Below are 11,455 nucleotides of genomic sequence, written 5' to 3' on the forward strand. Positions count from 1 at the left end.
AGGTGTGATGCTAAAACCTCCCAGGACTTAACACTCCACTCCTTCTGTGTTTAGGGTTAAGCAATGTCCAGGGAGAGATTATATTCTGCTGTAGAGAAGGATGTTTTATTTCTTACAATGTTTGTATAACGCTCTTTGTAATGCTTTATCTGGCTGAAATCCAGCTGAATCAGCTACAATATCTCCATGATTTTTACAGAAGTTAGTTCAGCTGTGCACTGTCACTGCCCCATGTACCAGGGATCATATTTTAATTTTTTTATTAAATGCCAGAAATCTTAGATGCTCCATTTCATGTTATAATGAAAGCTTTCTATTTCAAAATAATGTAAGCATGCATAAAAATGGTTCCTATTAGTGCAGCATAATTTAAAACAAAACCAAAGAGGTTGTTTGCCTCTTAAAATATGTTTTTCACTAAAGTTTTATAAAAAGGTGCTATGCAGTGGCCTCTTCCTTAAATATAGTAATTTATAGGACTCCTGATATATCTAGTAAATAGAAGAAATAAACTTCCTACAAAAACAAATAGACAAGCAAGTAATAAATAGGTTGTGCATGCAGGGGAAGGTTATATTAATCTGCAGTTCCTGCTATTATCCGACCCAGGTGTAAATAGATAGGTGTCCAGTGTGTTAATTCCACAGAGTCCAGTAATAAACTTGAGATTAGCTTTTAATAAGCCACTTTCTTCCAGCTGAAAATAAACCCCAAAAAAGTCTTATAACATTTAGTATTTGCTGGCCATATTTAATAACAGCTAGAGAATCACTAATACTTTTCTTTTTCTTTACTGTCAAGAACCAGTGAACTATATTATACATGAATGGCTTGTAAAATGATTGTTTTATATTTCAGAATGACAAACAAGTTTCTGTACTCAGGTTAAAGATTTAAATTTAACAACCATTTCACCTTTACTTATTCCTGAATATAAACCAGGAAGAAACTAAGTATATAAAATTCTCTGTCTCTTTTAATGTCATAATCTGATAATCTCTTGAAAACATGAGAATTTTCACGTTAAATAAAAGAGTGCCATAGTGGTAAACCCATTTTAATTTATATGTAAAATGTAATAATTGTTAATTCTGTGCATGTAACAATTTTAACTGTTTTTTTGAGGTTTTGAATAATTTTAAACCATCTGCACTTAACATTTGTCTGAAAAAATATTTGTTTCCCCTTCACTAGCTTAATAGCAACCAAAGATTACTTCTTCTATCAGGAGTATCACCCAATGTGCTCAAATATCATAGGCAGTTGTTGTCTCTTCCCCGTATGTTCAGAACATGTTCTAACTTACTGTGGAGGTGCCTGGTGGTGTTCTGGATATGCACCACTTTTGCTGCAGCTCCCTTTTATACATACTACAATAAGAATTGCTAATGGAAAGAATTCAAGTGGCTATTGAGGCCTAATTTCCTGACTTGTAACACTCAGATCTTGAAAAGTGTGGAAAGTCAGAATCTAAACATTGTAAAAGAGATTCTCTGGTTGAAGTTAAAACTACAGATCACTGCTTAAGTTGCTAGTGAGGATGAGTTTGTATAGCAGAATTCATTTTCATAGATTTTTTTTTCCCTCCCTAATAAGATGGAAGAAAGCAACAATCATTACAGATCTGCTTATTCACTTTTCCATGAAACACTGCTATTGGCCATTCTATAAAGGTTTGCTGTGACATGGCTCATAGAGTTTGTGTTTATTCAGCAGGGTTTTCTCTGTGGGTCTCATTCTCAAGTAAAAACTTACTCCCTTAACTCCCTTGCATCATTTTAGTTGTATATTTTTAAGCTAGACCCTCAAAAATTGATGCTGGAAACCTGAATCAGAACTACATTCCCGTAATTTTATGTGCTTAATTATCCTGATTAAAATACAAATCTCTTTTCTGAAAAAAAAGAGTGAACAATTGTACTTTGAGAAGTGTTTAAAAGTCCAGACAATCTTAAAATGCATAGAAATCAAAAATATTAGGATAAGCCCTCTCAGCTTAATTGTGATTTTTTTTTTATGAATAGTCCTACAGTCATTGCAATGCTTGAGCCTATGCCTTGCACATCGGTCTTAACTGTGAGTTTCAAGGATTGTACGCTCTCTCTGAATTATCATAGAATCACAGAATGGTTTGGGTTGGAAGGGACTTCCAAAGATCATCTAGTCTAAGCTCTCTGCCATGGTAAGGGACACTAGATCAGGTTGTTCAAAGCCCCATCCAACCTCACCTCGAGCACTTAATTTTAATTTCAAGACAATAATCTTACAAAAGAAGGCAGGTAGAAAGGCCCTTATGACATTGTACAATCTCTCTTTGAGATTAGTAGTTCTCTTTGTTGCTGTAATCTGCTAACTATTCAGGCCTTTTTAGGTGAATAAAAGCATATTTTGAAGACGAAAATGGATGAAGACCACAGAGAAATCAGAAAAAAATGGGAAGTAGAAAAAGGATGGGCGGACAGACACTGCAGTAATACAAGTTCTCCATTAAGATGCATGGGGTTCTTTACATTTAATTCCAAGTTTCTTCTTCTTAAATATAAATATAAATTAAATATAAAACTTAACTTAAATATAAAACTAGCCACAGGCAGCCATAGCATACATCATCATGTATCATAGAAATCAGATCACGTCATTTAGATGTCTCTTTCTTCAGACATCAGAATATTTCCTCCTGAACAGGTTGTGTGAAAACTTGGTACATCTTGAATAAAAACAAACAAACAAACAAACAAACAAACAAACAAACAAACAAACCCCAACCAACAAAATAACCCATATTTTGGAAGTCAAGAATGAGTTTCAGCACTTCAGATCCTTCTCAGAGGATAAGCTGACTGTATCTCTCCTCATTGGTTGTTCATTCATTGCAGCTCACGTATTTTCTCACATGCATACTGGCATCACAGTTCCTTAGGATGTGTAATGGTGGCAAATACCATCAGTGTAGGAGCTGGATTTTAAGGCCCTAAATTTTTCAATCCCAGATGCAAGGAGCTTTTTCTATGTAGAAAATTCCCCAGGTTGTAATGCTGTCATTGTTCTCAGTAGGAAACCTTAATTGCAGAGCTAGTTGGATAGGAGTTGGATTAGCTGGCAGAGTGTTGTCTGGAAAATCTTTCAGCTGTGCAATGTTATCACTTCCCCTACATCCCTCCGCCCCCACCCCTGAGGATTCCTAGCCTACTGCATTTGGTGAGATACATATGTTTTCCCCAGCTACAGGAGCTGTGAAGGGTTCCTCTGGGATATCTAAGTATAAATACCCAAGTGTGTCTTCAGTTGCTAGGTTATTTTTAGTCAATGGGTGGTTACCAAGTCATCTATAACTGTGCTGTTAAATGTGTCAGAGCAGCTACTGCAAATTGAGGTGCTCCCTGAAACAGGTGGAGCATGTAAAGTAAAATGAGAGAGGGCAGAAGCAACATTTCAGAACTGAACTTCTTAAAGATTTGAATTATATAAGGGGAGATTTCTTGGTAGGCAGATGTGAGGAGGATGATCCAAGAGTACAACAGGGATGAAGGAATATGGTAGCATTGTTTGACTGCATGTGAAGGTTTAACACCTGCTGGTAACTAAACCTCAAGTACTCACTCCCCTTTCTCCAGCCCCCATCTGGTGAGAAAGGGACAAAAGCAGGGGCTAGCTTGAGCCAACAATTTACTGAAAGCCAACAGTAGTGGAATAAGAAATGCACAGTAGCAGCAGCAGTATTAGTAACAAAAGTACACAAAAGAGATGGTTCTTTACATGCAGAAGGTGTTGACTAACACCTCAGTTTAGTTCCGCGCGGCTGCTGAGACAACGACAAGGTGGGGGACGTTCCTGCAGCTCGGCAGCAGCTCACGGTTACCCTTGAGACAAAGACAAGGTGGCGGGCCCTCCGCAGCCAGCATTCCCCATCCCTGAGCCTGAGACAACGAAAAGCAATGATGGACAAGCCCCCCAAATCCTCTGCGTGGGGCTGCCCGCTTTCTGCCCTACTGGGCTCCGCTGTGGCCAGCAATGCTTGGCTCAGCTCCTGTCTGCCTGGCCCAGGCTTGGCTGGGCTCAGGCTCAGCTCGGGCTCTGCTGCTCCATTCCCCCGGCTGTTTCTTGCACTGGTGCCGCGGCACACGCTCAGCTGGGCTCAGTACGAAACAGAACGAAAAGCTGCACTTTCTGGAGTACGTTGCCTTTTTTCCTGCCCCTGGACCCAACCCGCCGGCAGTGATGATGAGAGCGATATAGAATAGCAGCATGGCCACGGCCCAGGGCTCTAGGCTCCCCCTCCGTGAGCAAACCTGGGACACTACACATAGTGCCTGTGCTGGCACATTGGGTGATTTCAGATGTGTGTTTTGGGACAATTTACCAGTGGTTCAAAGGATCACAGGACCTCTAACTTCTTTGACAGCTCTTTTTTTGGTAGTGGCTATAAGCTGTCACCAAATGGTGGCTGCTGTGTGGGAGAATGTTCAGTGAGTTCCCAGTGGAAAACTGTCTAAATGGCATCAACTGCTGGCACAAATTATGAATAAAAAGAGGAAGAAAATAATTCCTGACTAGAGAGTCAGTAAGATGGTAGGAGGAAGATGGGAACAGCAAAATAATGCAACTGAAAAACAAAATGAAACTAAATTACTTAAAAAACCCCAAAACCTAAACTCTCAGAAGTTCTAAGTCAACATGCACTGTTAGAAATGAGATTGCACACTGATAATTCTAAATTATCTAGTCTGTGCTGTCCTTTTTATGAATCTGCTACTAGGAGACAGGACAGGAAGCAGTGTATAGTTTGTCAAAAATATTAAAGATATATTAATGTATCGCCTAATTTGGTAAGGCAAGAGAAAAAAAAAAAAATCAAAATTTTAGGTGGCACAGCTATTCGTGGAAAGAGCTAGTCAAATGTATTTGTGGTTCCTATGGTAGCCACATCACGTCACAAACCAGAGATCAATAGCATCTCTTTAGATGTTAATTTCTACTCCAGTGGCAGTTACCCGACATCAGCTGAAGATAAGGAATAAAATTTTGAGGACTGCTGTAGTTGTGCGTAGCTCAAAAGCAAAGAAATGCAAACCAGCCATTGGTATGCAGAGAAAAGAGGAGGGAAAAAAACCCCACAAACAACAACCCCAAACTTAAATGCTGCTAAAACTAATTGGTGAAAATATATTTATCTGTGCTTATTCCTACATACTCAATATATCTTCTATTTTGGTTAGATTCAAAATGGAAAAGGATTTATAATGCTACTTCAGGCATATGTGAAAGATGAACTGGGTGAATCTCAACAAAATAAAATGTTAAACTTAGCATCAGGAGAAACATTCCAGCTGAGAGAACCACTGGGCTGGAATAATCACCTCAAGTGGCTGGTGACAGACTATTGCCTGAGTAACTCAAAAGTAACAAAAATGAAATCCAGTGGGCATTGGCAAAAGTTTGGTCTAGATAACCTAATAATAGCTGTTGTCTTCTTTCTTTTTTTTCAAAGCCAGAAGTAGTTTCCAAATTCATTACTGAAAATGGGCTAACGTCACATCTTGTGCTCCTGCATTCAGATCTATATTGGCCATGCATAATTTGGAGGTTTATTGCATGAATAGGAATAAAATAGTTATGCAAAAGGCATTTGACACAGCTGGAAATAGTAGGACTTTCTGGGTATGTGGAATACAATCTGAACATAATTGTTTTCCAGGAATTTTAGCACATCTTTATTTATAAAATATCTCAGTAGTGAAGAATAAATCTTACAGAGTCTGGTAGAATCTTTTCACAAAATGAAATGCAGAGTGTAGATAATTTTTTCAAGTCTCTATACTTGAGGAAAGGCTGCTGTTTTTGCTACCGAGTTCCAGTTTTAGTAATTCTGAAGAACTCGACTGAGTTTTTGGTAAAAAGAACAAATGTGCTGTATTTCCAAAAGAGAACGCACATTTGAAAATTATGCACTTCATTTTTCTGCTGCTTTCTTGTAAGATCTCAGAAGATCTTCTATCTCTTACACATTTGCTCTTGCTCCCTGATCATCAGAAAAATGTATTCCTCACTTCTCTTCCCAGCTGCAAATGTCTTCTCTATCGGAAATGTCTTCTAACACCATCACCATCCTTTACCAGCTTTCAGGTGCCGAGCATTGCTCCTTCAACTTTAAAAAACAATGGGGAAAACTCCTGTGGAGTGGTTCCACAGAAGGAGCTACTGCTAGGATCACAGCTTTCTGCCTCTGTATTGCTGGAGATGAACGGGGTCAGAACTCTGGGCAAAGCCTGGAAATGCAGAGATAGGTCTGTAAACCTGATATGGCCTAAGCAGCTGAAAAGTTGTTTGACAGGTGTTGTTCTATTAGTTGGGGATGCAAATCTCAATCAGCTGAAAGATAATGGGGAATTTTTATCAGCAGAAATTATTCAGAAAAGTCTTCCAGAAAAGTCTACATGGGTAGCTTGAGTTATCTTTAATATTTTGTAAATATTTATGCAGGTGACTGATAAAGAAATTGAAGATGGATATTTTTGAATAGGACTCACCCTATTTGAAATGTCTGAAGCTATTTAGAAAACAAAAACCTGAGAGTGAACCATACGTAGTACAGCAAGTGGCGTTGCCAGGTACCACTGTCCTCTCAAATGGGAAGTCTTCTGGAATTCCTTGTTGCTATGAGACTAAATATGCCTGTACAGTGTGAGTGCTGAACCAGATTTTGCTCCCACTTCCACTAGTGTGCAAGTAGAGTGACTCCCTTGTGGCCAGAGAGCACAATGACATGTTCTGATGTTGTCTTTATGAAGGGCCTGATCTAAAGGCCACAGAAACCTGGAGTATTTGTCTAATTCAGAAGCTTAAAGGAGTAAGACTTGTTAAAATGAGAGAAAGCACCATCCTACACCTCGAAAGGAGCAAGGAACAAGCAGTTGGGGCTTCTGACCCATTGCAGTGGATCATCATGTGCTTTTAGTCAAAAAGGAAAGCAATGAGTAAAATTTTTCAGAGGATTTCTCTCTAAATGTGTTCAAACGAAAAGATATGTATTGCTTATTCTGGACTCTGTAAACTCGAAAGTTTGACACTACTAAAATCCAGTTACCTGTGGATTTTAAAGCTGCTGTGTTGGGGGGGGGGGGGGGTGGCAGGGTGGGAGAGAGATTTAAGTATAAAATGTGTGAATTTCCTTTAGCTACTTGACACTTTTTTCTTTCACCCAGATGACAAATAAACAAACAAAATCCAACTTGAACTGTGCCCAAGCATAGCAAATTTCTCACCAAAGTGTACATTTCAGAATGAAAGATTTACAGCAGAATTTCTCTAGTGTAGCTATGACATTGCTTTAACATTGCATTGCTGTAATCTTCAAATATTGTAAATGCAATATATGGGTTTATAGGGATTTGTGTGAAGTCTAAAATTCAAAAGATGGTTGTTTTTAATGTTTCTCTGTGCTATCTGTGAAAAATGAAAAGGCACAGGGATGAATTTAAGACACATCATCAACAGCATGGGAGATGTTTGCCCAATAAAAATACTGATCTTTTATTAATCTGTCCTTTAAAGCATCTGGAAACCGTTTCCTGGTTCTTAAAATTAAGCAAATATTTAAATATGAAATATTAATTCCCCCCCCCAAAAAAAAAAAGGAAAAAAAATAACAAAAAAAACAACCCAACCAAAACAAAACCAGCAAACCAAAAATCAAAACCCAAGTCCACATCATAAATGCAGACGTAACCAAGGTGCTATGAAAACAAAGCTCTCAACATGCAAGTATTCCCTTACTTGGTTTAAATCTCCAAACTACGGATGTCTATCCCGGAGAAACCGGGGTAGCTCACTGGCCGTCTGTGCGTTACCGTCGTTGTCAGTGTTGTGCAGTGAACCTACAGCCAGCCCGAGCAACACCGCAACTTCCAGCGTGTCGCGGAGCTGCACGGCGGGAGCATCCTCGGCCGTGCCGGCCGGGCCACGTAGCACCGTCCGCCCCGTTCTGGCCGCCAGCCCGCAGCCCCCGCGGGGCTGCGAACCGCACCTGCCCTGCCCGCGCCCCGCTGCTGGAGCCCGTCTCTCGGCATTACGCGTCCGCCGCTCGCTCCGCGCTCCGCCCCGCGGGCCAGCGCCGGCCGCGCTGCGGGACACGCACGCGTCGCGGAGGTTGCGCGGCGCGGCGGCGGCGTTTGAACGCGAGAGGCGCGGAGCCGCACCGCCTGCGCGGGCTGAGGGCACCGGGAGGGAGCCCGGCTCGGGCAGCCCCCTTCTGCGGCCGGCGGCACTTCGGTGTGCGGTGTTAACCCTACCCTGGCCCGCACCGCCGAGCCGCCGCCGGCCGCCTGTGCGTACCGAGCTCGGTGCCCTGACCGGGCTTCCCCGGCCGTCGGGGCGGCCCCCGGGTGCGGAGCGCCGCGCAGCGTCTGCCCCTGGCCGAGGCTACGCCACGTCCCGCAATGCGCGCAGTGCCCGCGGAGCGGCCCGCATCGCAGCACCGCCCCGGCCTTCCCAGCCCCCCCGCCCGGCTGCTCTACGGCAGCCGGTGGCCGCGGCAGGGTCCTTCCCTTGGAGTGAGAGGGCGGGAGCAAAACCACAGCCGTAGTGTTTCGGGATTTTTTTGTGGGCTGGATTTTTTGGTGGTTTTTGTTTTTGTTGTTGTTGCCTTTTTTTTTCCCTCCACCCCCCCCCCCCCCCCCCCCCCCCGCTGATTTATTAGATTCTTTCATTTGCCACTTCTGTTTTCCGCGGGGATTGCTGCAGCGGAGGCATCAACCTGTAGACTGAGTGCCCGCCGTAGCCCGGCGCGGCTGCTCGGAGGGCGCGTTGCGGAGCCACCGCCGGGCGCGGCCCCGGGACAGGGTCGACCTCGGCGGGCGGACGGCGGGAGAGAGCGCGGGGCCAGCCACGGCCGCCTGGGGCACCTCCCGGGGCCGGAGGTGCGAGCCCGAAGGGAGACCAGCGATCTGTGCAAGAGGCCCCCGAGCGGCCCCGCGTTTGCCAGGGACGGCGGGCTGAAACGGACTTTCCCTCCCGCCCCCGCGCCCCGCGCCGGAGAGCATCTCCGAGCCGGGGGAGGAGGAAGGGGGTGCAACAAATTGCCGCCAGCCGGGAGAAGTTGCAGTAAAGAGAGATCCCTCCCTCCCGCTCCCTCCCCTCCCCGCTCGCTCTCTCCTCCCCGAGCCGTGGCAGCGAGCAGCGGAGCAGCGGCCCGACGAGCGAGCTGCACCCGCAGCCCGGCGATGCTGCAGCGGCTCCCGCGGAGCCTCGGCGGGGAGGGCCCGGCCCCTGCGCGCCCCGCGCCGGCCGGCGGCGGCGCGCCCTGAGCGGCGGCGGCGGCCCCGCGCCCCCGCGGCGCAGCGGGCGCTGTTGCGCAACCCTGCCCGGCGCTGCCGGCTCCCTGCCCCCGCCGCCGGCTCGGCGCGGCTCCCGCGGAGACGGAGCGCTGATTCATGGGGCCCCGCGCCGGCTGCCTCGGCGAGGAGAGCGCGGCGCTGCCGCTGCCCCCGCGCGGGTGTGAAGCCCCGGCCCCTCCTCCGCGCAGCCCCGGGCTCGCCCGCCCTGCTCGGGAGTGTGGTCCCTGCCGGGAGCCGCCGCGCCTGGCGCACAGAGGGAAGCGTTGATGCATCGCTGTGGAAATTCATTGTGTGACTTTCTGGGTATTTACTGAGTTTCAGACCGAGATGCAGCTCTTGAAAGCTTTATGGGCACTAGCAGGAGCAGCGATCTGCTGTTTTCTTATATTTGTCATCCACTCACAGTTTCTTAAAGAAGGTAATTGTATGTGCATGTCTACATATCCTGTTCTTTAATACTAAGATCTTTACGAGGTGTCTTAATTATTTTTACTGTTTCCAGTATGTTCTATTTACGGCAGTGCTTTCACGCTATTTTCCTTTCCGTTAAAGCCTTCTCAATTTTGTTGCTTTAGATAATAGGTAGGCTTAGACTTAAATCTTTGGTAAATGTATATATATCATATGTATATATGAATATAGATATGAAATCTGTATGATGTTTATGTTCCATCTTTTAGCTGACGTATCATTTCTTTATGGGGCATGTATAGTGTACAGAAAATATTTGTTGCTATCAGATGACCACAAAACAGTAGTCATCATGGGAATATTAATAAACCAAAAACCCCTTAACAAGTAAACGTCTTATTTTTATACCAAATCAATAGGCATCCTTTGCCTTTTCCTTATTCAGTACATTTTCAATAGATGGCACTAAAGTTCTATGGAAAGGGCAGGGCAGAGCAAATCCTGGGCATTCAGCATCTTGCTTCTCCTCACTGCCCCGAAACGGAAAGAGGCCTTTGCGTGTCTTCAAGGCTCTTGTTTTTTCCACCTTGTGGTCATAAAATTGTGATTACTATTCACAGGAGAAAATAAACTGGATTGTGAGGCAGGCTTTCCTCTTTTTTTTTTTTTTTTTTTTTTTTTTTTTTTTTTTTTTTTTTTTTTTTGTTTTTTTCTTTTTTTCTTTTTTTTTTTTTTTTTTTTTTTTTTCCCCCAATTTGAATTGGGTGGAAAAAAATTGTTTGACTAAGTGAGGCATTTTCCTGGGGAGTAATCCTCGCATTGCTCCTTTTTTGTTTTGTTTTCTTTCCTCAGGAAATTAGTATTTTCTTTTTTTCCCCTACTGCTAAAATAATTAGTCCAGTTGTTACTTGAGTAGCAAACTCTAGTCTGAGATTCAAGTGTGAATTCTGAAAAATATATATATATTTGATGGTGTATGGAAAAGTCCACTCCTGTATTTTAAACAATGTTAACAGAGATAATACGACAATATGAGGATTTTGGTGAACCCATTTTTTTCTTTTTTTACTATTGTAATATAGTTGAGAAAAAGGAGCCGTGTTCAGCTTGGCGTGCTCACTGTGTAAAGCAGGGAAAAAACTTTTTTGTGACTGGGACAAAGTTTCACTCAAGTCTGGGCAGAGGGACTACCTTGTAATCACTGAAGTATCAGTACTGATTTTAATTTAGTGTCAGCCTGAGCAAAGCATGGGCATGAATCTATTTTCACAGTTTTTTTTAATTTTTTTTTTTTTTTTTTCTGAAATTAATAAACTGATTTGCCGGATTTGATTAATTTAGAAGCATTATTCAGATACCTCCAGTGCTAAAGATTTCTCCTTTAAGAAACCTACCCGTGCTGTAATTGCATTGTGTGCAATGCCTCCCACATAGTGACTTATTTAACATTCTTTTAAAATGCTCAGACAGCTGTATTTTTATATATCTTACTAATGACATGGCCCGTTTTGAGGAGATTTTGCAGAATTTCAGGCTATTTTTTTTACACTTTTTGCCATTATACTGCTTTTTTCTTTCTTCGGTCCTTTAGGGCTTGAGGACTGTGTTACTGTAAAAAAATCTTTAAAAGAAGAAGCATTTTGCTTCCCTTAAAATTTTCATCCTGCCTTGTAGGAATAGAAAGCTCACAAGTTATTTTATAAAAGCAAAAC

At 43.4% G+C, this 11,455-nt stretch overlaps 1 protein-coding gene across 9 annotated transcripts in view; it reads left to right on the forward strand.

Moving 5' to 3' along the window:
• The window catches only part of TAFA5 (TAFA chemokine like family member 5), a 421,054-nt gene that overhangs the window by 102,540 nt on the left and 307,059 nt on the right, over nucleotides 1-11,455 (forward strand). The window contains exon 1 of one of the 9 annotated variants that reach the window (XR_005700530.1): nucleotides 9,507-9,750. The exons of the other annotated variants lie outside the window; for them this stretch is intronic. The gene's annotated coding sequence lies outside the window, so the exon portion shown is untranslated. Of the gene's footprint in view, nucleotides 1-9,506; nucleotides 9,751-11,455 lie in introns of those variants that run through there. 9 annotated transcript variants of the gene reach the window in all.

This window comes from Hirundo rustica, chromosome 4, assembly GCF_015227805.2.
Source record: "Hirundo rustica isolate bHirRus1 chromosome 4, bHirRus1.pri.v3, whole genome shotgun sequence".
NCBI lineage: Eukaryota > Metazoa > Chordata > Aves > Passeriformes > Hirundinidae > Hirundo > Hirundo rustica.